Genomic DNA, 25,296 nt, shown 5'->3' with positions numbered 1-25,296 from the left:
TAAGGTCAAGGGTTATGGGTTCCAGAGACGCATTCCCTTCTCTATATCACCCCTCAAAATGCTCCGAGACCGTTGTGAGCAGCCCTTTCGCGTAAGCGCGGAATGTTAATGAGAAGATAAGCGAGAGACCTGAGGAACGAAACGGTGCATTTACGACTCGGCGCGTTTTTTCACAGATGGGACTGTAAATGTACGTAGAGAGAGCGGGATGTTTTGGCGTGGAAAGCGAGTGGAAAATGGGCGAGAATACCACGGTGAGGGAAGGAAAATCAAAGACAAAAAGCAGAGTGGTTAAAGGAATGGAACATATGCCAGAGTTAGTGTTCATGACGGAATTTTTTTATCAATAATTCAAACAATCATTGTGTATCATTTTTTTCTTCCGCGTATATTTTTCTTCTAACGATCAATTGGTAGTAGTTCCCATGGCACAAATATCCTAGGGAATCCACCTTTAATATGGTTCATTTTTCTTTCTTTGAAAAATGACTGGAGTTATCAGATTAGCCAAACCTTCCTAAAGTCATATTTCTTCCAAGCGTCTTAATTACGAGTATACTCCGAAAGAGTCCAACATAACCGATTCGTTTTTAAGATTCTTGGATAAGCATGGCATGTAATTCAATTTCTTGATTTTTTTAGCATATTTTTACTCTAAAAAACTTCGATAAATATCTAGAAATAGTTGGTAGTTGACACAGTATATAAAAATAATGCTTGAGACAATAAGAAGTCTTTGTAAAAGTACACCCACGAAGAATCAAAGTTTATTAAATGATATTTTTGTGAGCTTATAATATCGCTGAAATTAAATTTTTTAAGTTTCCTTTTGACTTCTCATATAAGTCGACAATTGCGTTCATCAGGACTTGATTCTCTTAAGAGTGGGTTTTTGGTTTTCCGTATTGGTGATAAACAAAGAATTTTGATTATTTATTTGCCAAGTCAGTGCGTCAGCGGAAAGAGAGAGTTGTTAATATAAAGGAAAAATCCAGCCATGTGCCGGAAAGGACCTCATTCATTAAGTAACGTGCTGAAAGTTCGCGTAAGTTTTATGTTTGTTGCGGTTTATGTGAAATTAAGGTTTTACGGCAATCATTCCAAGCTGTTGCCGAATCAGCGAAGAGATCATGAGCTGGGTTGAAATTGAGACGAGATAAATGGAGGGGGCATATAAAGGAAAAAAATGCTTTGTAAAGGACGACATTGAATCGGTATATGACTCTTCTGCACACAATGCGCATATTATTGCTTTAAAAATTAGGGATAATAAAGGTGGTGTATATCCCAGGAACGAGTGTAGTTTGAAATTGAAAGTACTTGTACGTCATCAATAGGTGTATTTGCTGAACAGCCGATCCAAAAATTCAAAGAGAACTTTGGAAAAAGTTGAAGAAAATAAAATGGGATTTTCTTCATGCTAGTGGAGAGGATGGATAAAACTGAATTCGCAGTTGAACTTATGACCATGATCTATGCTAGGGTGCTGATATAAATGAATCTTTGTTTTTCGGCACGTGCATTACCCTCCTCAAGATCTTCAAGAGATAAATTTGATTTCGGAATTAGATCTAGTTAAGCGGAGGGGGGCTTGATTTGTCAAACATTGTTATGACCAACGCAGTAGCGTAACTCCTTTGCCAGAAAATTTAGGCTGGAATTTCCTTACACAGCGGCGTTTAAAATATAGATGAAACTTATTAAAAAAATTTAAAGATGGGTCCTTTTCCGATGACATCGAGAACATAATACGAACCCCAACGTATTACGGGCGGAGGAATCACGAATATAAGATTAGAGAGATAGACTGACAGGTTTAAATGGCTATTTTTTCCAAGAACAATAAGAGACCGGAATGCTTGTATTCGAAATCCCTAGGAGTCAGCTCGGCACAATAAGTATTAACCTACAAGGTAGGGACTTCGCATGGTTATACGATTATATTCATATACATATTTTTTTTTTGCAGGTTCCCCCCCACCTTTTCCCATACATTTGAAAAACCCTATCCCCTCATCTCTTACCCTTTCCTCCTTGTGCTGCACCCCCTGTCACACACCCTTTTGGTGGCTCGCGGGGTATTGATGTAGATGTAGATTACACCTGATGATATGACCATGGGAAAAATCATGGTTGAGTCATTTGTTTTTGTAAAAATGCGACTGTATATATTCGATGTTCGACTATTATAAAAGAATTAGCTGAAGTTAATCCAGAAAATTTTCTTCGTTGATGAATTTTGGTTTTACTTAAGTATTTTGTTTTTGTTCTTCCGTACATGACACGTTATTGAAAATTAAATCTGACACCATATTGGTCATGAAAATGGAAGAGTAGAACTAAAACGAGTAGGAATGTAAAATACGAGGGAACAGGAATCGGCTCTATTATATCAACATAACTAGCCCATTATATCATTCTTCTAACTCCAACATTATTTTATCAATTTTTATTATTTATGACACTTTTTGCTATTCTCTGCTGATCCTAGTCAACTGTTTTGATAACATAAAGTGCATTTGAAACTCTAGTACTCGCGAGTACCACATTTATTCACATTTTTCCAAGATTTCGACCCTGTAAAATGGAAGGAGGGCGAAACATCAATGACCTTTCTCTCCACTTATTCCGTCCTGCTCCAGCCGCTGGGTAATGTAGTTAAAAAATGCTAATATTCATCCATTAAGCATGACTGATCAGTAAGACAAAATACAACGGAGGTTGAGACGCAATTTTTGGTCAGGTGTAGTGAACGTAATTATAGCACGACGGGAAAGAAAATTGGCTATGGAAGTGATCTTAAAAGGGAAAGAAAAGAAATGCATTCAGTGGAAGTCAGGGAATTTTCCGGATAGAAGTCTAAGTAAATAGTTGCGGGCAAAAGTGAAAGCAAGCCCTGAAGTGGACGTGGGGAGAGAGATTGAGATGAGTTCTCTAGGCAGTTGAGAAAACAAAGTGTTTCTGCATATTTTTGTGGGAAGAGGAGAACGTTTTTCAACGCTTGCAATAGTACTGCTTGAATCAAAGGGTTGGTTGGGGAGGAATTAGGGAAGGAGGATATCAAGCTTTTGATATGGTAAGTAGGCCTAATGTCAGAGATGGAAGAAATAGCAGTGCAGGTACACGTGAAGGGGATCTATAATGCGAGGGGGTCAGAGGAAAGACAAATATGCCTTAGGAATTGGGTAAAATTGGAAAAAAAGTGTATTTGCATGACCTTAATCAAAAATAGTAGTGAAAAATGAAAATAATACCTCCATGAGGAATTCGGAAGCATAGGGAGAGGAGAGCAACTTCTTTGTGCTACACGAGATTTTTATGAAAAGATATTGCAAAACGGATAAGCTTTGAAAATGAAAATCACTTGGAGTACAAGAAATGAGGAACTACGAGTGCGTCCTTGCTTAAATTGAGTTGAGTTAATCCCAATTACGTGGCATAGCGAATAATAATCTGCCCTATTATCATCTGCTTGCGAAAAGGAAATAGTGGATCATCAAGTGGGATATTTTCCCTTTCACCAGGATTCGAGAACACTGTTGAGGAACATCCCTATATTAAATATTCAAATTTCTCAAATAGTTGCAATTTGACGCCCCTCCATTCCATCGTACATAGAAAGGAGATGCTTATTTTTAAAATAATAAAATTGACACCGTTCCAAATCAAGAATTTTTAAAAATTAAAGAACAAATGTTTTTTTAGAGTTTGAACAATTGAACAATATGTGTACAATATCATTTTTGGAAGTAATCATTATACTTTTAACTCGCCTGTTTCTAAGTACATAAGTTAAAAAAACCCTCAAATGAAACGATTCACTCCGCAGAGGAAGTGGGCAAAGTAGCAATAGGTGGAAAATATCACTAAAATATGGAATTCAAATATGAGTATAGCAGCCAGCAAAAAGTATATTCAAATAAGAATATACCTCCTGTTAAGTATTATTGTATTAAGAAGAGAATAAAACTCGTCCTAGGAATGCTAACCAATGATTTGTACTTTAAACATCATTCCATAATTCAATTTCATGGCATTAAATTGAATATATTTCACGATGGAAATACAACTCGAATATTATATCCTCACTATAATTTAATTCCGTTCAATGTGATACTAGCGAGTTACTTTAGGGTACTTAATGTTTAGGTTTTGTATTATTTATTTTTCCCACTTGGTTAACTAAAAAAAGGGATCATAGTCAATAAGTTCATCGCTAGGCAAGAAGACATTAAATATTGCATGCCTAACCTTTAGATCACTTTTTAACCTATTAGCTATAAAACATATATATGGTAGAAACGTACAATATGGTGGATGAATTACACATATGAAGTACCACGCTATGCATATAAGTTAATAGTTAATTATTAATATACAGCGTGAGCATCCATAGCCAAGTTCAGTCTGAATATTCGAAGCGGTCGTATGCTATAGCGATTCAATGTTTGTGTGTATTTAAGAGACTGGAGGAAGAGTGTGAAATGGGAATCAGGTGGTAGAAAATTGTGAAATGGGAAAACTTGAAAACGATCGCGGAGAGGAAAGGGCTAGGTTGAGGCCCAGACGGTGAGATTGGATGAGGACTCCGTAACGAAATCCTCGGGGGTTGGGTCCCAGGGAGGGCAGCGTGTAGGTGAAGGGGAGGGGAGGGGCAGGTGTCAGGGGAGGTGTAGTTGAGGGTTTTTCGGGTTTTGAATAGCGAGGAATTGAAAGGGCTATGGCTCGAGAGGCCCATGACTCCACACTAATTTGCAAATGCGTGAAAATAGGTTTTCCGAGTATTTTGCACTTCAGTCAGGAAATACTCTCATACTTTTCGAGAGGATATATCCATGCTTGAGCCATGAATAAATCTGAAAAGTCCTGAAATTCCGTATTTGCAATTTTCAATTTATGTAATTCCAGCTCCAATAGCCGTAAACTGTTTACGGCTATTGGAGTTTTTCATTTATTTAATACTAATAGCCGTAAAGAGCTCAATTCTATCAATAATTCCAGGTATTTACTCCTATGACACAGACGCGATCAGATAAGGTGACAATATTGCCTTCGTTATCTTTGAGCAATTAATTTATATATATATATATATATATATATATATATATATATATATATATATATATATATATATATATATATATATATATAGACACACACACACACACACATATATCACGACCTGAGACATAGAGACCTTCGACATTATGCCCACACCGGTATAATGTCAATAATGACAAGTAGTTCATTCAATATAAATATAAAATATATATCTCATAGGTGAAATGTAATGTGATTGGAAACTTTACTGGGAGAAAGAACAGTTCTAAATAAATCAAGCCTTATATTTTCCGCGCCTATGCCATTTACTTTTAAAAGAATCACATGACTAATAATCTTACGAAAAATCATTTTCTTAATCTTTAAAACTGGTATGCAGAGGTACTGTACCTTGAATAATCACTAAATAAGCCTGGAGTCCTTCAAGTTAATGCTTTAAAGTTTTAAATGAACAGTTATGGCACAAATAAAACATTTACCTGTGGTGTTGATTTCTTATTTAAGTGCCAGCTGTTATCTGGACGATTAATCCCGTGAAATAGGAATACACAAAATGTTACAGCAAATATCAGAGAAACCAATTAAAATTTAGTAATATTAAATTTCTCTTGATTCTAGACCATTCGTTTTAATCTTCATTAGTTTATTTGATCACACTTAAGAAGAGAAAGTTCCTTTTTGGCGCACTTAGGTTTTGAACTAATTCGTGAATCTATATGCGGAGCACTCATGCACTCACTCTTTCGAAAAAAATAAAAATCTTACCAGTCAATCATTATGAGACAATTGCAAATGAATTTTATTCTCAGCCCCTTTTTGTGTGGATATGGTTTTTTTATGTCCTTGCTTTTTATTCGCTCATCTGCTTATTAAGATACGGTTTTCTCCTTGCAAAAAAATTTAAAGAGACTGAATAACGCTGCGATTGGGTAACGATAGCATTCTTACTCATAAAGCAGTTCGTTGATGATTTATGAGAAGTAAAAACAAAATGAGGAAAATAAAATTAAGAATTAATGGTTCATGGTGCCTTGAATAATGGAGGAGGTGATAAAGACCTAAGGTAGTTTAGAGGTCGGTGTAAGGAATCAAGATAAACTACAGAAGGAGGAATTATGAAATGGATTGGATCGAGCTTGCGCTGCGAGAATTTCAAATTAGATGAAGACGAAAAAATGACGCAAACGGTCATGTAGTCACGCCCCACCTTTGCTACTAGTGCTTTAACATTTTGTATCGACTTGCAAAAGGCAATATAAATACCTGAAGTAGCATATCCCCGTCACCGTTTTCCAAACCTTTCACAATATTTCCCATGTTATTTTACCCAATAATTTTCTATTTTCGTTGCTAATTCAACTACTACACACGAGAACAAGTATTTTAGCAACACCAAATTCAATGATATTGGAGCCAGTCTAGCTTTTTTATGCAAATATTCTGTAAATAAGGGCGTATAAACACATGTGAATAATTTGAGAGCGACTAATTAGTAATGTATGCATTTTCACCCGCATGAAGCTTAAAAATACACATATCTTTCCTGATTGTAGTTAAGTGAACATAAATGACCAAACACTCGGACGGTGAATCGTAAATATAATTTAATGGTCCCTTTTTCGGAGGTGTAATCGGATTTAATTGAATTGAGAAATGTAGCCGTATTGAGATTTGACTAATTTTTCGCTCTCCCTGCCGAGTAATAGATTTTAGGGATCACGCAAATTGCAGTGCGAGGAAGATAGAAGGTGAGAGAGGTAGAACAAACACCATTGGCGTCCTTCTTACGAGATATAGAGATTAAGGTTGACCCGGTTGAATTGAGATTTGTCGCTACAAAGCTCTGGCACGAATTCTGAGAAGACATGCGTGCAACGATTGAATCGATAGTGTGCAGAACCCATGGAATTGTTATCCCGAAATGAATAGTCTCTAGGAGAATTGTTTTTGATTGATTCTACGGGTATCATTAATTAAAAGCTATTCAATGAAAAACAAATATGAAAGTTTAATTATTTTTTAAATAGTTTGCAATTTGTTTGTAATTTTTATTGATTACCTACAATAATTAAAGTACTAATATTTCGTTGCGCCGTTGATTGTAAAAATCCACAAAATATTAACCAAAAGGTTGGTTGTAAATCCTGAACAAAGACCTGGGCAAATAGAATGTTAATATTAGAAAGGCAAAGGGATTTCTTCGAGTTTTCTTTATTTGGTGGATCCGAAGCACATTGACACGAGCTACTCGTCTGTCTAGATCCGGAGCATTTTCATTGGAAATCGGTGGAATGCAACAGATTTTGAGGCACAGTTCTACGAGATTTTTTTAAAATAGATAACTGCCTTCCCCTCTCCTATCAGCAGTACCTTTTTGGAAATAATGAAAGTATTTAGTTTCCATTTGGGGAGAAAAGGGATGGGAGAAGTGGAAGAGGTCAAAAAAGGAGCACAGGGGATAGGGATTTTGGAAGGTGGAAAATAGAATGATCATCTGGATCTAGATTCGATGAAATGGGCAAGTGGGGAGAAAAGAGGGTAGGGTCAGGGGCCGGGCGTTTCCAATAGTGTTCACGGAAATCGGGAAGGAAATGAAGTGAGTGAGTGGAGGGCGCTCGGGAAAAGAAACGGGGAGGTGGGAGGTTGGAGAGTGCTCCGGGGAGGGAGGCCTTCAATCGAAGAAAGTAATGAAAGGAAAGGGATGCGCGTTAAATCCTTTTTTTCTACTTTCCCGTTGGGACTGGATAGTGATAGCGAATTGGTGTAAGGAATGAGAGAGAAGCGAGACTCTCGAGAGGAACGGCCAAGGACCATTCTCCAGAGTATCGTCTCTTAGACAATACCTCCATCATTATGGTAGACTACCTATTAGAGCTACGTCAGCAAAGCCCTCCGGGAAAACTATTATATGTTTTTGTGAAATTCTGAACTACCGACATAGATGAAATAAAAGATGTTTCTATCAAGCACATTTCCCTCTTCAGCTCGTCATGAAATATTCTAATTCCTGCGTTTCATCTCATCAAGAGCGCGTGGCACAGGGCACGAGCTAAAAATTCACATATATGAGTTAATACATGCATATGACTATATATTTCCTTGTATACAAAAAAACTCGTTCATATCTATTGTTTATTGATATATTGAAGCACTTGAATTTCATTTTATTATGAATTTGTATTGTGTGAGTGACTCGAATCTGTTAGTAACGGCATTTTTCTCTTTTATTTTACCCCAGTGGTCGAACGTACAAATATAATATGGTGCCATAATAATTCCCTCAGTATTGGAAGCAAACGCGAGTCTCCGCTACATTCTGTAAGTTTTTTACTTTCTCTCTCCAAAAATCAAAAGTCTTCCAACCAGAGTGTTCTGACTTGCCCGTTATCATTTGCATCGTGAGTGCTTTCCACCAGTGTCTATGAAGAGTTTCGGCATGTGGTATCTGCCCCATCGAAACGTCGCAAATTAATTTACAGTGTGTGGAATGGGAAAGTATTTTTTTCCCAACTCATGAAGGATTGCCGTTAAGTACCACAATTTACTATTGCATACTGCTCGGATCCTTTATTGTTCTCTTTCTACCTCTTTTCGAACATTCTGCCTTCTAATACATGGAGTTATTCCAGTCTGTGGGATAATTCTAGCCCAAAATTTGACTGATAATTCATTTCACAGTAAGAAATTAAGAGATCTTAATAAACGGCTGAAATGCCTCTATTTGTGATCATAAATGCAGGAATCTGCACTTACGTCGATATGATTGGCCGATTGTAGGTACGCAATGACCATAAATGTAAACAAAGAAAATGTTAATAGGCTTTCCAAAAGGAGGAGGCAAAGTCAAACGCTAAAATTGGAAGGAAAAACTGGAGCAGGTAGAGCAATTCACCTATCTTGGAATACTTTCACAAGGAGATAGGAGTTGATCATAGGGACGATGGGTAAAGATGTTAAAGAAAGAGAATTAAAAGCTAAAATATGAGGCGTGATTTTGCACAGCAACTTAAGTAAGATGATAGACGTAGATTGGAGACTATTGAGGTTTGAGATTGGAGATGAATGGAAAAGGTAAACTGAACGAAAGGGATATCAAACGAATAAGTACTAGAGGAAATATAAGAGAAGGTGAGGAAGGAGAAAGAGTTGCTGGGAGAAATCCAAAGGAGGCAATAAGGGTGGAGAAAGTTTTAATTGGTGGTAAGATGTCGAAGACTGATACAGGGAAGAACTTTTGGCAAGAGTAGAAGTAGAGAGTGTTGACCACGCTAGAATAGATGAAGGAAGGAAAAAAGTATGCAGAATTGAAGAACAGAGCATCGGAGTGTTAAGCCTATGACCATCGAAAACCGGTAGGCTTCTAAATAATAATAAAAATTACAAAGTATCATATTTACTGGTGCCTAGCACCCTATTCCAACAGGTCTAGATGAATGGTAAAACGTTGATGCAATAGTAGACGTCTTTTAACCCCTACTACCTCTTAGTTTCACATTCAGAACGATAATCTACTCGTATATGCTGTGATCCATGCTGGTTTCTATTTCATCTCAGATTACTTTTTTAATTTTTAAATCTAAAGTGAAATATTTACACTGATGCGATTCAGCGTGTAAATCGTGAAAGAGTTACTCTGCGTCAGCTGGGCACATTATTTCTTCATAATAAATATGTCGCCCGCAGACTATCCAATGCTGATGGTTAGGTAAATTGTTAATGTCCTAATTATTATATGGTTATGAATATAATGCCTGTAATCATTCCTTGTTGAATGGCAGATGTTTTATTTGCGTCGTTTTAGTAAATTTTATTTGTCATGGATTGTTAATTCTATTCCATGAGAAAAATAATCACAAAATTCAAAATAATTTTTCATAACTTAACCATAGTTTTGCCTCTACTTTTATAGCCCTTAAAATTTAAATTTAGGTATCAAATTGTTATTAAAGAAACTTGTATATGAAAACAGCAACGCAAGATACTCATAAAGTAATCATTTATTCATTTTATATATCATGAACGAAAGTGATGCAATGTGACTTCTAAACGTAGGGTGTTGAACCTCTTCTGCCTTCGACTTAGAAATTTTTCGATCGCTTGGACTAATTTCTTTTACATTTAGCAGTTATTTTGTACGGGAATGCAACTTGAATTATTTTGATATTTAGTAGGTTGTACTTTGCTTTCCTATCACGTATTATTTTTCTAATCCATGCAATTGTTATTTTGTTGTACTTTAGTGCAGTTGAATTTTAGAGTAACTGCTCCATAAACATTGGCTTAAAATGATAAAAATTTTCGTTTTGTGAAACAGTGAAGAAGTTTTTTTTTACCTTTGGAGATACGTAACTGGTAAATAATATGACGGATGACCAAAATATTCTCCTGGTTTTCTTCAAATATTCGCATAGTATTTTGCCAAAGAGAGTTTGTAAGAAATAATAGGCTTTTTCTGCTATTACGTCGTTGCTGTTTTTATTCCTCACAAATATTTACATCGAGGATGAATAACGTGGAAAATTGAACAAAAATTTCAGACTCATTAATTTAGCTATTCCCGTGTTCCAACTTGATCAAGAAGCAAGTATTTACAGACTTTATGGGTACTCGATTACGTTCATCTGAAAATGGTGAATATTAATTATCTTCTGCTCACCGTATGAAATCACTTTGGAACTGTAATTTTAATTGTTTCGAGTGCCTTTCGATGAAGCTATTCGATTTTCTAGCAATTTAATCTTTCACGTGCCTCGGTCTGGAAAACAATATTATCTATCAAATGTTTAATTAGACGGCTGAATCACTTCATTTAGGTAGTTATTATAGCATAGATTTCATAAGTCAATTACAGCTAAACAGTAAAAAATTCAGTCCCAAAATTGACTCACATATCTTTGGTATAATTTTACTTTTCTGTGCGAGAATGCAACATTACCTGAAACTTTAAAGCATATTTTATCAGTTCACATTTAGATCTTTGCAATAAAATTATGCTTTCCATTTGCTTAGCATCACATAACTGCCATCTTTCATTGCAGGGATTTTTAAAGGCAAGGGCCTTTTAGAAACCAGGTGCTAGACTTTCTCATGTGCTTAAGTAATAAGCAAAGAGATAATGAATTAAATTTGCTGATCTTATCATGCGTGACGGACGAATTAACTTGTTCAGGTTGACTAAACAACTTCGAGGCGTTGGGAAAATTAAAATAAAAGCACAAAGGCCCATTTTCACGTCTAAAATGCAAAAGTTCTGCTTCAGCATTAGCGCGCGTGGAGGTGAGAATTAATCATGAAAAAGAGGGCCTAGGTTCCCTGCGCTTTGAAACCACGAGGGCTACCAAGGACGACCTTGCAAGATAGAAACAGGTTTTGCAGGCAAGAGTGACCATAACACGTAAGTGCTTCTAATTGCTATTGCAAGTCCTAAGAGCTGCCTGAATACCTGCTGTACAATTCTAAGTTCACTCTGGAATACATCTACCTAATTGCGGAAAACAACCAATTCTTCTTAATGGACATACTTAAGTTGGCGAGTATACATGTCTTGAAACAGGAGGAGTGGGGCACATTTAATCTTGATAGATTGGGTGTTAGTTCTTATCTTGGGGTAAATTAACTTCGTACGCAGACTGACTCGAGTGTCGGACCAAGGCAAAAGGTACGAGCTCAAAGAATATCCCCCGAAAAAGCATTCAGATTCCACATTGAGAGATATTTTTATGAGAGCCCGCAATTATAGGGTTACCTGAATTTACAAAGCCTTTCACTTTCATTATATCCACAGAGTTTAAAATAAGTGTGGAAATTGCAATCCTTCTTTCAAAATCGACCCTGCAATTTGTTATACACGTAGTACTTCTGTAGTGCAGAGATGGAATTTTTAAGGGTCTTGGAGACTATTCACATCTCTTTCTCAACTTCTGAAATATATGCTCAATGTGAACAACATTTTCCCTACCTACCACCGTCTTCAACTCCATACCATTTCTTATCCTCTCTTCAACTCTGCTAAATGATAACTCTCTTCCTCACTCTTCCACTCTCTCCCTTCCGCCATGAACTTCAAAATCCCTCTAAATATCTAATGTTTTTTTTTTCGCTACCACCTCCTTATCTAACAACCATTCCAATGAAATCCACTGTGGTAATTATGTTTTCAGCATCCTTCCCTCTATCATCATTCAAGTCTCATGTTGTTTGAAAAGAACATCAAGGACAGGTAATCATCCATCCTTCTTTCATCCACACATGAATTCTATCGATTAAAAAGAGAATCATGATCGACTTTCTTTTTTTATGTTTATATATATTGGGAAGGAATTCAGAAAATTTGCCTGCTCTAGATGTCTTCATCGATGATGCGTTTTCTGCGCGAAGGAAAACGAGGAAGAATGCATTTTGACGTGCTAACGAGATAGTAATGACTTCTTATTGAGGTAAAATCTTTTTGATTGCGTTTCACTATGCCAGAAATAGCTGTATTTCAGGGGTTCTGACGACTGTATAATTGTCTAATTATCAAGAGCTTTGTTTCTCTCTGTGTTTAATATTAACCCATAATATAAAAGCAGTAATTCACTAGCTATGATAATTTATCTCAATTCAATCTATAGTTTCATTATCTTGATATAATCAGATGAGGAAGATGATAATCTACGAGATTTCAGCCAATATTATCCCCGCTGAATAAGAAAACGATGCAAGGCAAAAAGATTTTATTTTTATGACCTAAGTCAATGGTGAAAAGTGTAGATAATCTTACCAGGGCAGGCGCGAATAGCAGTTTCGAGTTAAGCATCGATTAAAAATGTATTCACATTCCGATATTGTGCAGATATTAATTTGAAATGACTACCACACTTCTTGCGTAAATGGAGAAATTAAAATTTAATTGATTTTAAGTGAAATCATAAGATGGGCAAAAATTAATTAGTGATACCAAATGCTTAACATTTTGAAACTAGCTCTCGCACCATTTGGCTTCGTTTTCAGTGATATAAAAGTTAACTCCGTGACGATTTGTGGTTGGTTAAATGAACACTCTTGCTGTCATTGAAAATATCCGATAGGCTAAATTTGAATAAACAAATCACAATTTAAAGAGTTTTTCATCTCATCCATGGAAATATCTATCACCTAGCCTAGAAACTAATTTGCACTTTCAAAATTCTGCCATGAAGTTTTCTCTGTTAATTTCTGTTGTTTAAATAAGTAATTTCAACAAGGGCAGGCCGTGGTCCTGTTATAAAAATGACCGAAGGATGACGATGCATTCTTCCAGCGACGCTCTTGTGACCGTTCGGATATTCCTTTTTCCTCCAGACTCTTCTCTCTTCCATCTCCTCCCAACAACGGGAGCAAATTGGGAGTGAAAGTCCCTGAATTTCCTTGCGGCCAGACGGCTCTTTTGTTCCCGACAATGGTTTCAGTGGGGGAAGGCGAAGATCATAAAGCCCTCCTCCCTTTCTTTGTCTCTTCCTTCTTTTCCTCCGCTTCTCAACTTGCTGCACACTCCTCTTGTTAGTCCCCCGGCCCCCCCTTTCCAATCTCTGTCTATTCACCCGCCTCATCCCCGCTCTCTTCTTCCCATCCGCACCTCTTTTCCTCCGTCCCCACCCCTCACTTTAGCCCCTCAGCGTAGAGAAACAAGACGCCCCATTCATTCCTTTTCCTCACACTTCGATCTGGCCAAGGAAGTGGGAGTCGTCCCCGAGATGTATAGGACGATGCGGATATCTGAGGGGAGGTGGTGAGTGGGCGAGAGAGAGCGGGGGAGGGATTGGTCGGAGATCAAGTGACGGGTCATGTGATAATAGATATGAGACAAGGTTCAAGGCATTAAGATTCGTCTAGGTGGATAGTTGCATAGAGGCGGTGCTCGATTATTCCTACATATCGACTGAACTCACTTAGGCAGAAAAAATAAATGAATTGGATTGGTCTCAATTTTGGTTATTGAAAACTCCTAAGAGGCTTCATATCTGTACTTTGATCGATGCTTTCAGGGTTCAACCTCTCCAGTAAGTTTATATGCACAAAAAAAACGCATACGTTACCGTAAAACAAAATAGAGCAAGTATCATCTTTTTTCGGAATTTTTACACTCTCACATCAGCAGTTTATTGCACATGAATAAAAAGATCTACCAGATTTTATTATTTTTGTTTCAATTGGGATTTTAACTAGAACTAAGGTGAAATAAATAAGGTTTCAGGATTAGCGAGCCCAGATCAGTTGGACATTTTGTGATTCTGTCTTGCATTTGTATGACATATTATAAACCACGTAGCTGTCCTCAGCCCTTAACTCTTAATTTGGCAAGGTTTCATAAGATGACGAAGAAGCTGTTCGTCATCTTTAAAGCCCTTCGTAAATTTCTAAAATATTATTTGAGCACTATCAGCTTCAACGCATGAGTGAAACTTAGTACTTGAGGATGGCGCCAATGCATTCAAAACCGATAGTGAGAACCTAACCAAATATTTTGCATTTTACTTGAATTTTTTTAATCTTTTAAAATGGAGTTTCAGAAAGAATAGCCAGAAAGCATTAATTTAGATTGATATTTTAATTTAGATTAGATGGGTTCTTCTTTTTGATGCACTAATATAGCCTACTTGACTAATATTGTCCCACATGCTGAATCTTCTGGCCATTCATCTGCGCTTGACTAAAAGGGACTATTTTCATGCCGTGAATAAAATGAGATTAAGCCGATTGTTTAAATTTTATTAACTCAGAACATCTACATGTATAACTTCGTAACCGATTCATTTTCTCTTACTTTTAAGTATAAATAATAACGGGAACTTATTACCTTATACGCTATTTCAGTCCACGTACGTGGTTTTTTGGTCAAGTGCACTAACTATCTAGGGTGCTTTTTACCCTGGCAGTTTACTTACTAAAATACTTTAATATCGAAATATGAAAAATAAGTTTAAAACTTTGATAAAAGGATATGCTTAAATGGCTTACATTGGGTAATAATGAGTTTAATAGAGGGATAATTAGTAATTTTTGCTAATTACAAATTATATGCATTTAAAAAACTTTCCATCGTTCTTCCTAAGAACTCCAAATTATCTTCTGAAATGCAAATTACCCCTTACTTGTTACCCTCGCGATTGCATACTTAAATGTGGTTAGCAATAAATTCAACAAAAATAAGAATAAACCTCTATAAAAACCTTTTAGAAACTGCGAAACAAAGAAACGTATCCACCTTTCATATATTTTAGATATATATTCTCAGGGTATAGTTACCATTAGGCTGGGACATCTTTCGTCATAAAAAAATTGCACATGGAAATCTTGCGTTCATAAATTTAAAGTATTTTCAATACAGGTAGGAATCGGTAACGAGGCAAAATATTACACACGAATTGCTTCGGGAAAATTCAACTGGAGAGTTTTCGCATCCATCTACGGGGAACATGCGCAAAGGGATGTAACGACGGGGATGTACAGACGAAATATTTTCTCATGTAACAAATCTATCAATGCAAGTAAACATCCACTACTGCTTTACGCAAGTCATTTTATTTACTTGGATTCAAATGCTTCGACGGAGAATTTCCTCTAGAGTGAATTTATTACGCCCACAAAAACTCCACGAAGCGTCCTGTGATATTGTTATTTTGGCGAAATCGAATAATATTACTTTCGTGTGAGTTTGGATCAGGAAGCAAAAGGTACCGGAATCACATTCAAAGCCACAGTTGATATTCCCTTTGCGTCTTGGGTGTTATGCATGTGTGTTTATGTATGTGTAAGCGTACGCTTGTATTTCAAATAAAATTTCTCTTCTCTCCATAGCGTGCCCGTGTGCCACCAGGCCACCGAAAAGTCTTATGAAAGGGAAAGGACCGACTTGGCGAAAGTGTTTCTACGTTCGGGCGTCGGTCACGTTCTTCGGAATGTAGGTAAGTTTATCCTTTTCTCTCTTCGATACAAAATAGGGATAGGACGTGAAACGTTTAAATGCGTGAAATATATCCCGAAAGAGCACTACCCAAGGTTTTCATACCAGTTAATCCCATAAAAGCCATACCGGGCACACAAATTGGTATTTATTTCAGTGTATTGTAAAAAAAATCTGCATGTTCAGAATTTTGAATGACGCCATAGATCCAGAATGCTAAAAATTTGCCAAAAAGGTCCTTAAGAGGTGATTCCTTGTTCTGAATGCATTCACAAATTTTTCACGCTTCCCTTCGCTTAGCAGAATTAAATTAAATTTTATTTCAGGAAAAGTACCATTAAAAAATTTGTCAACATTTTTAATACGAATCGAGTTATTGATTTATTCCGAAATTAAATTCCTGATTGCGCACTTTTCCAATTTCATGAAGCTTAGCCACGAATTTATGGTATAGAAGATATGTATTTTTATTTATGGTATGGAAGATATGTATTTTTTAATTTGAATCCTTGTTTTAATGCTATATTTCAAATGTGAAAACGGTAGTTTATCAGAAAATTACGGGATATTATAATCATGCGCTCAGAATTTCGTGCTGAATAGAGGCCTGCGTTTATTCGAATCATCGTCGAAACTTCTAAGACCTCCGTCTTGTATCTAGGTATTTTGATCTCCCTTAATTACATCCTCCGATCCTAGAGCACAAAAGCCTATCATGGTGCCTTCGAAGAATAAAATACCATAGCGTCTCTATATTTATCATTTCTCTCCAACTTTCACCTCGATTTATAGTCAATATCGTCGAATTGAAAGAATACCCCACCCGAGAGCCAAGGATCTACTTCCCTCCTGGTAAGGTGGTTAACCTGCTCCACTCGGTGTGGCCTATCATTCTCTCCCTTTCCTCCTCTCTCCCTCTCTCCCCCACTCTCTCTCCACCTCCGAAGATCCGGCGCCCACGTCCTTTCCCTCCGGGACAGTATTTAAACAACTCCCTATCGACCGAGCTAGATCTCAGACTCTCCCCTATCGAGGAACATTGTTTTCGATTATTTTAGCTTTCTCGCATTGAAAAACGCGGTCGATCACCGTCACTTGGCCGCATGTTATTTTGACATGACCTGACCCAGGGAAGGGCATTGAGCGTGCCCGCGTCGAGGGAAATTTCACTTCCGATCCTCGATCGAGCGGGCCAAATTTTTAACGTGCACTCACGAAAGAGTTTTTCCAACTGTGCACGGTGAAGCTTATTTTAATTGATCACCCTTCTGAGACCGGGCTGTGGTAACTCGTGTCGGATGCCTCGGTCTTCTTGTGGCGACCTCATTCATTTTTTGCACGTCTTCGATGAAACTTTACTCTGGGCCTAAAACAGTACCTGAGGCGAACAATGTTTCTAAAGAACTCAAAAATGTACGTCTGTATCCGCGTTATGTAGCAAATGATCTTTTGAAAAGGATGTGCGCTCTTCCTTAGAACGAGACTGGATAGACAATCACAATCAAACTAAGTTATAAATCAGATGGGTAAAGTTGTAATAAATCAGTTAGGAAAACTAACTTCGCCAAGAAAGTGGAATGGTGAAATATTATTTTTAATGGGTACATATTTTGATACTAATCCAATTTTGCTTACTAATCCAATCTAATTAGAAGTTTCATTACAGAGTATCTTAAAATGAATTATTTTAATTACTTTAATGGCGTCAAGTGTTTTAATACCTGACCAAATTTGGGCTATACATTTTGTGCGTCGATAGTGGTAGGAATATATCACTTAACATATCACAGTTGAAATATCAAAGTAATGCTGAAAGTGTTTTTGAAGAAATAGGTTCTTTTTAAATAGTGTATCCAAAAATTTGACCTTAAAAATAAAGTTGCGGAAAATGCTGCTCGTGTCAGAAAAGTCATGAACATGAGTTTATGTAATTCCATTGGAAGTTGTAAGAAGGCCTAAATCCAAGGCAGGGGTGCAGCAACGCCCTATGCTTGGAAATGCGAATTAAAAAAGCTTTCCTATACAGCTACGGCGCGGAAATTCGCTGGAAGAACGAGGGGACGTTTTGCATTGAAAAAATCTTTTGTATATTTCGGATTTCGTTTAGAGAAACCAAAAAAAATGAGTTCCCCTCTTTATGCACGGCTGTACTAACAATGTAGAAATTTGGCGGCACTACCGTCTAAAAAAGATACAGAGATTTACTGGAGCTTGGTGAAAACCTCTCCAGATAATGTACTAAATAAGTATTTTTTATGACTTCGAAACATTAGTATGCATCCTGTATGGTGCGAGAATTTTAGGGAGGGTGGGAAAGGGAGAAAAGAGGGTGGCTATGGGAGGAGAAGATTTGAAAGAAAGCAGATTAGGCAGAAGGCGAGCAGGTGTGTTCATGCCTGCGTATTCATCCAATACTGCGAGGAGAAAGTTTTCGGACTACAATGTAAGAAGGGAGAAAGAGTGAGTAGAGAAAGGGAATTGCCAGAAGAATAGCGAGTGGATGGAAAGAAGACTTGTCGAGGAGAGTGGGGAATTTGGTTGAAGGCAAGGCCTGAGGAGTCCTATGAAGAGAGAAAGACTCGTGGCGTTATCCTCATCTGCATAAATATTTCATACGGGCGCCCGGCTGGAGTTAGTTAAAAGGCGTGCCTCCTCCAGTAACATATGTATCTGACATCTCTGTATTCGCATTATTAATGGGCCTACGATGCATCACGAGAAACGGTAGAATAGCAGTCACGGCAAAAATGAATTGAGGGGAAATATTAAGCTAACCGTCGCAGCTCCAAGAAAGAAGCGCAGGCATGAATCAAATTACTACGCACAGTTGCAACCTTTGTTTTAAAATTACAATTGCAAAACAATAATTTTTGCGGGAACAGAAGGCGTCATTTTCATTAAATGAAGATTAAAGGGAAGTTAACGCGTTATCAATTCCGTTCTGAATTTACATATTTAGCTGTGACACATTGTACTTTTTTAACCATATGATTTGTTTTAATCTCGCAAAACTGTTTTTGCAAAACCTACATCTGATTTTAAGGCTCATGAATATGCAAGTTTTGTCCTAAGCTATTAACTAATTAGCTTATTAGCTATATAGATATATCTATGGCTATTAGCTAATAGCTATAGATATAGCTATTAGCAAATTAGCTTAACTATTGTGTTCAAATTTTTAGGCTACGAAATAAATTAATCATATAATACTGCGTTGGAAAATGAACTCCGGGGTAGGGTTGGAAAATATTTAAAAAACTTAGAGGGAAGTGCTTCTGGTATTTTTCAGTGCTTCTTCTTCCAGAATAAAATTAAAAACTCAACTTGACGGCTCTCTTAACATAGCTATGTTTTCTTGCGGCAAACAGTCGTTTTTTTGAGGGGAAGACGAAGAGCTGTCGAATTCTCGGCAGGTATAATGAAATCGTCAAGACGGGGTGACGGAGAAAGAAGACTTTTGAAAGCATTTCTTGTCCGTTATATTCTTTGGTTTCCATGGGATGTTGAGGAGATTCATTTTTCTAATGGAAGTACCAAATATATAATGTCGGAACTAAAAACGTAATATATCACCAAACGATTTCAATGGTAGCTGAACGCAAGCATTCGAGGCTTATGAAATAATGTTCCTCTGCTCAGAAAAATTTTATAGTAAATTCACGAGAAAAGTGAGGAGAGTCTGTTGATCGGTAAGACCTGCGGACGAAGGCGCACACTTTTCTGCTCATTATACTTTTAGCTACCAATAAAAGTTATTGCATTGATTGTTCGATTATTATTATTTGATGAATAATCTTCTCCGTTGATGGCAATTCTCTACAATTCGATGGTCATATTACATATTTCCTGAACGTAACCGATAACCTTCATTTTTTTTGAAGGCCCATTCATTAATGCAAACACTTTCATTTAATGCTAGAAAATTTCAGTACTGTTATTTTATAGCTTATCCACATAATAGATCGTTGTAATAGAATTTTTGTTAATAATATTTTCTTTGGTACTTCAAAAAAATATTTTAATTTAGTACAATTAGATCTTTGGAAGTGAATCAGTTGAATTTTTCATCAATTTGAGTCTAGAGAATTTTATAAATTGAATTCCGACGTCCTTAATAACTTTCCGTAATAGACCGGGGGCAAGTGGGGTGAAATCGGGATTAAAACTGAGAGACAGATTTTTGTGAAATTGAATTTTCGAAAAATAAAAGCTCCCAGAAATATTAACTACCTAGGACAATGCTATCTCACCGTATTTTCTTTTCCTCTGGCGATTGAATACCTTCGATTTGATATATCGATCCTTGGGAGTTCTTACTTACTACAACATAGCACAACATTTTTATTTTTTTTCCATACTTTGGGAAATATGCAGCCATTGTAAGAAGTGATTTTATTATCGCTTGGTTTTAATTTGTCGTGAAGTAACAGATGTTCGAAGATCCAATTTCATTCACAGTGTTGCCTCTTTCCCTTGAAATTAACTTTTGCAAAAGATTCCTATTCTCGCGAACACACTCTTTGAAGAGAACCCGGGAAGCTGAAACCTACTTGAATTCTTCTCGTTCCCGGTATGCGCTTCCATCACGGTGGCATGACAAACTAAACACCCACACCTGACAGCAATCCCTCCCCAACTAAGTTGAGCAGAATGCACATTGCACTGCAGAAATGGTTCCCCAAGGGCCGTTGACGATGTGGAGTGGATCTTAAATTTTCCTCATGCACCAACTTTAAAAAAAGCGACACTTGCTGTTATAAAATGATGTACTATCTTCTCATTCCTTATGCGGCGAAAGAAGAGATGTGTTTACTTCTCATCACTTGTTACGGGAATCCGCAAACAGAAGGAAGACCTTGCCTGCTCATTTCAGTGGCGGAACGTGAAACACGTATTAAGGTTTTCATGTTTGTCTCGACCGTGTGCAGAATTGGTATGTGACAGTGGTCCCAATTGCTCTTTTAAACCATGTGATCTTTACACTTAAAGCAGAGAAATTAAAGAAAGTACTTGTATTTAAGCAGAATTTTTTCAGTGCCATCTCCTAAACTACATGAGGTAAGAATGTACAAGAAATGTATATAAGTAGCGGAATATTTCATTGAAATATATTATGATACTTTTTAGGATTAAGCCTGTGTATCATGTCTCTATTTGGGAAATTTCAAAGTGAAAATGGAAATAAATTGGAATTATTTTCTTACAGTGTTTCGTTATTGTGATAGAAAGCTATTTTGAATCATATTTCTGGGAGTCCATGCAGTCCAAGCAGTAGTGCGAGTACAAAAATGGGGAACTTCATGCTTTAAGACCAGATTACGAGTAAAATAGTAAGAGTTTCTCCACGAGAATATTCGGTCAAAACTAAGCAGAATGGGAATTTGTATGCCCTTAGGTGAAACAAGATGGACGTCGCCAGTTCTTTATAGCTCCTTTGCCTCTTGCTTAATGTGGTATAAATTCTTTCCAGGTAACACTTCACCTTGTTGTTTCTAATCAATATTTATTTGTTCTCGTCTTATCAACTATGTTTAAGTGTATTTTCGGGAGGTAAAGAAAAATAATTTAATATTAAAAATAATATTCGTACACGAAATCAATTACTATTGATATTTTTCGCATACAATAAAAAAAATAATTTTTGTTTGCCATACCAAGGGCAAACCAAAGATTGAAAATTAAGTTTTGACCATGATATTCACACCTATTTAATACCTTTGAAAAAAAATCCGGGGGACGTAAACCTACCGCAAGATGTCATCAAGGCAATTACGTATGAATAATTTATTGGCTGTACAAAAAACCTAAATGGGGACACTTGTGAACGTTATATTAACATCGTTCAATTTCTATCTATCGAGATAGGTTTTGAGAGATCTTTAATTATACATTTGTTTTAAAATCTCGCACCTCATTAGATTACTCAACTGCCAAGACGTGTGGGATTGCGTTCCACCTTTCCCAGAGATGCAAGAAGACAGATTATAATTGAATTCAGAAATCGTAAAATATGGGCGAGAAAAAAGTGTGCCACCAGTTTTCAGTGAGAAGACAACTTTCAAACTTAATATTTCCACGCGATGTACACCAAATGAACCACAAGGTCGGAGTCAACGTTTCACACATCAGAAAAAATTATCACGAGTGTTTATGATTAGTGACCTCAATAAATAGTTTTTTTTTTGCTTTTCTCTATGGAATGAAATTTTAGGTCAACGATGAATTCTCTGAATTCGGTGATGAGATCAAAACTTGTCTTAAAGGGTGTAAGAATACTCGTAATTCTTGAAATGAAAAATTGAGTCGTTGGTTCAACATGCTTTCCAACGATTCATATCATTCATTGAATTTAGTAAGAATTTCGATATTTTTGTTTATTTAATGTTAAATTTGTTAAGGTATACTATTCGTTTAAGAGAATTGTTATAATAGTTATTTTACAATATGCCAGCTTTGTAATGGGCACAGAGTTGGAATAAATGTACTAGGAATAATATGTGAGCTTTTATTGATCGGATAATTTGGTCTCGAATGGGCAATGTACCGTTTTTCTTCTCTTTTCATTTTCATTCTGTTACTAACTATTTACGCAATGCAACACAGAGAAAACATTACTCGAAGTGAAAGTCGTGACTTATTTCAACGTCGAGATTGCTATAACTCATTATTCTGCCAGGCACTAGTTGGTGTAACTGATGACCCAGATGTGAAACGCTAAATGTTACAGATCAATTAACGAATACTCATCTTTCTATGTTACATCTTGGGAGAAGCCTTCGTAGTTCGTGTAAGCATGAGAGTTTTGCTACGATAGATTTTCTTTGTTCATTCGTATGACCGCGCTTAATATCCTCTCTCTCTCTCTCAGTATTCCCTCCAAAAGCCTCCGTGGATAATTAAGGCAAAAACTCAAACCGATGCTGAAAGGAGGAAAGTTCCCTTCTAATATTTTGTTCGCTGAGGATCATTTTTTAGCCTCGGGTAAAAAAATAGCGCCTTTATTTATGGAGGGCTTATGCCAAAGACACCCTTTTCCAATGCATTCTCCACCCTTTGAGAGTAACATCGCAATTTCTGTCGATGAGTGAGAATCATGACAGTCGAGGAGGAGGCAGAAGAAAAGGAAGACCCCCTGCTCCCCCCACGCCTTCCGTGGCGATGAACATGAGAAATAATACAATCTAAAAGGTTTGAGTGTTTTGCTGCGTGCTATCATTTTCTTTTCTCCACTATTTTGCCCACTTTTGCGGGAAGCATTTTTGATGCTAAATTACGTCATCCATGGAAGCACTCTATGGAAAGGTGTTACTGTTCCACTGTCATGCATAATTGAATTTTCTTCCTTAGTATTTTAGGAATTTTGAAATGTCACAAGAAGCGGGATAGGCATAATAGAATAATAACTAAGAACGGAGGTGCAGTGAATAATAATGACCAGACTGACAGCGTGGAGCTTGGGTTTGTGAATCGATGTGACCTTCTGTGTTATCCTTTCGAAGTAATTTTATTCTTGTATCAATTTCATAATATGTATTCGTTACTTTGAGAAGCTCGAGATAGGACATGCTCGTTTAAGACATGCTTGATATATGGGGTAGGGAGAGGAAAGGTGGAATGGGAAATTCTGGATTACCAGCAGCGTCGAAATAAACTTATCCCTAACGACATTAGTCTTTGCGTTCGTAGTCATATTAACGGCGACTTTGGTAGTTGGTATTTTATTTCTCTACCATCATTTCACGAGGTAAAATTCAGTCAAGAATTAAATACTGCTAAAATTCGCTGTAAAGTCGTTTGTACTTGTACCGAACGAAGGAGAAGTAAGTGAACCAGATTTTGCCAATTTCCGATCCTAAACTGAATAACAAGGCATATCAAAACAATAGACACCACAAAGAGGCCACGGTTTTGTATCTAGCCACCCGCTGAAAAACCAGTTCATTGGAAAGACTGAACACTCTCACATGATGGTATAGTGTCATCAAGCGTTCATGTAGAGCACAATATAGCACCAGTGTATCTAGACCGGCGTATAAAAATAAGTGTATATATAGGCTAGCGTATACGTACATACATTGTAATGCCACATATCGTTATCTACTGGGTTTCCTTCTGGCTGAGATATTTTTCGATTCCCACAAAGTCCCACAAAGAGGAGCAGCAAAGAGTGTTTTCGGCGGGAACGAAGGGACACCAAGGGCAGGCGTCCATTTCGAATTCTTATTTGTTCCCGGATTTTCGCGGAAAAAGAAAGGTGGAGTCACTTCACTTTTCTTTCTAAATTGCAACGCTGCAGTCTGGGGTGAGTTCAAAGGAATGGCTCAAAGAGCCGTCGGTGGCGTCAGAGGCCTTGGGGGGGTTGCAAGGTTTCTGATTTGCGTCCGTCGCCAGACGCTGGCGTCGTTCGGGGATTTGGCCGGGCGGGTGGGAGTGAGGCATCGGCGTGGGCGGCATTTGAGGCGGTGACCTTAAAGAAAAGAGCGGCGGGGGACCCCTTGACCCGACCGCACCGCCACCACCGCCTCAGCAGCCGGCGCGCCGGGCTAGAAGGGGAGCGGCTCAGGAGAGCGCCCCCCCCCTCTCGCGAGTGTGCTGATGGAATGAGGCGTCCGGAGGCGGATTTGCACATCCCCCTGAACTCTCACCCTCGCATCATCCCCGCATCTCTTCTTAGAGAGTGCATCCGTTTCGCCCTCACAAACCCTCTCGCCACCCGCCAGCCCACCCACACTGCATCTAGTTGCGCAAGTAGTCGGTTCGAGCGAGCGGAATGGAAAGGCGATGACGCAGGGGTATTTATCCGCGCCAAGGGTGGCAAAATGAACCGTGAATAGAAGTGGGGACAGAGTAAACCAACCTCCCATATTTAAGATCCGGGTTCGATTGACCTAACGGTATTTCCTAACTTGATTTCAATTTAAAATTGAATCTTTTCTGTTCTCCGTTCCTGCTGTCGCACTTGCTCTTTTCTCTAGTTAGTACCATGCAAAGAAAAATACAAACGAGTGATTTAGTTTTATGTAGCATAATTGTCAAATTCTGCTGATTTTATAGAAGCTAAGGATTTTTTCCTCTGGCTTCACCAACGATTCATTCCTTTCTTCCTAATTTGATATCCATTAAACTCCAGAAGTGATTGTATTTTATTTTTCTCTGATGGGGGTTCATATCGTAAGTCTTCTTCACACGCCTCTGTGCAAGGTTCCATTGAAATGGAATGCGAGTTAGGGAAAAACGAAATGTCGTGGTCATGGGAGGGTCCGGACAATTGAGGAGAAAATACATTTAAAACGTAAGGCGAAGTGAAAGAA

General features: G+C 37.5%; 1 protein-coding gene across 1 annotated transcript in view; it reads right to left on the bottom strand.

Moving 5' to 3' along the window:
• LOC139686897 (collagen alpha-2(IV) chain-like) overlaps positions 1–25,296 on the bottom strand; it is a 138,380-nt gene that overhangs the window by 57,851 nt on the left and 55,233 nt on the right. The gene's annotated exons all lie outside the window — the stretch shown is intronic.

This window comes from Hetaerina americana, unplaced genomic scaffold, assembly GCF_022747635.1.
Source record: "Hetaerina americana unplaced genomic scaffold, ioHetAmer1.1.p SCAF_15, whole genome shotgun sequence".
NCBI classification, from domain to species: domain Eukaryota; kingdom Metazoa; phylum Arthropoda; class Insecta; order Odonata; family Calopterygidae; genus Hetaerina; species Hetaerina americana.
Note: the sequence above shows the minus strand (reverse complement) of the source record. Positions and strands in the feature narration are given on the sequence as shown.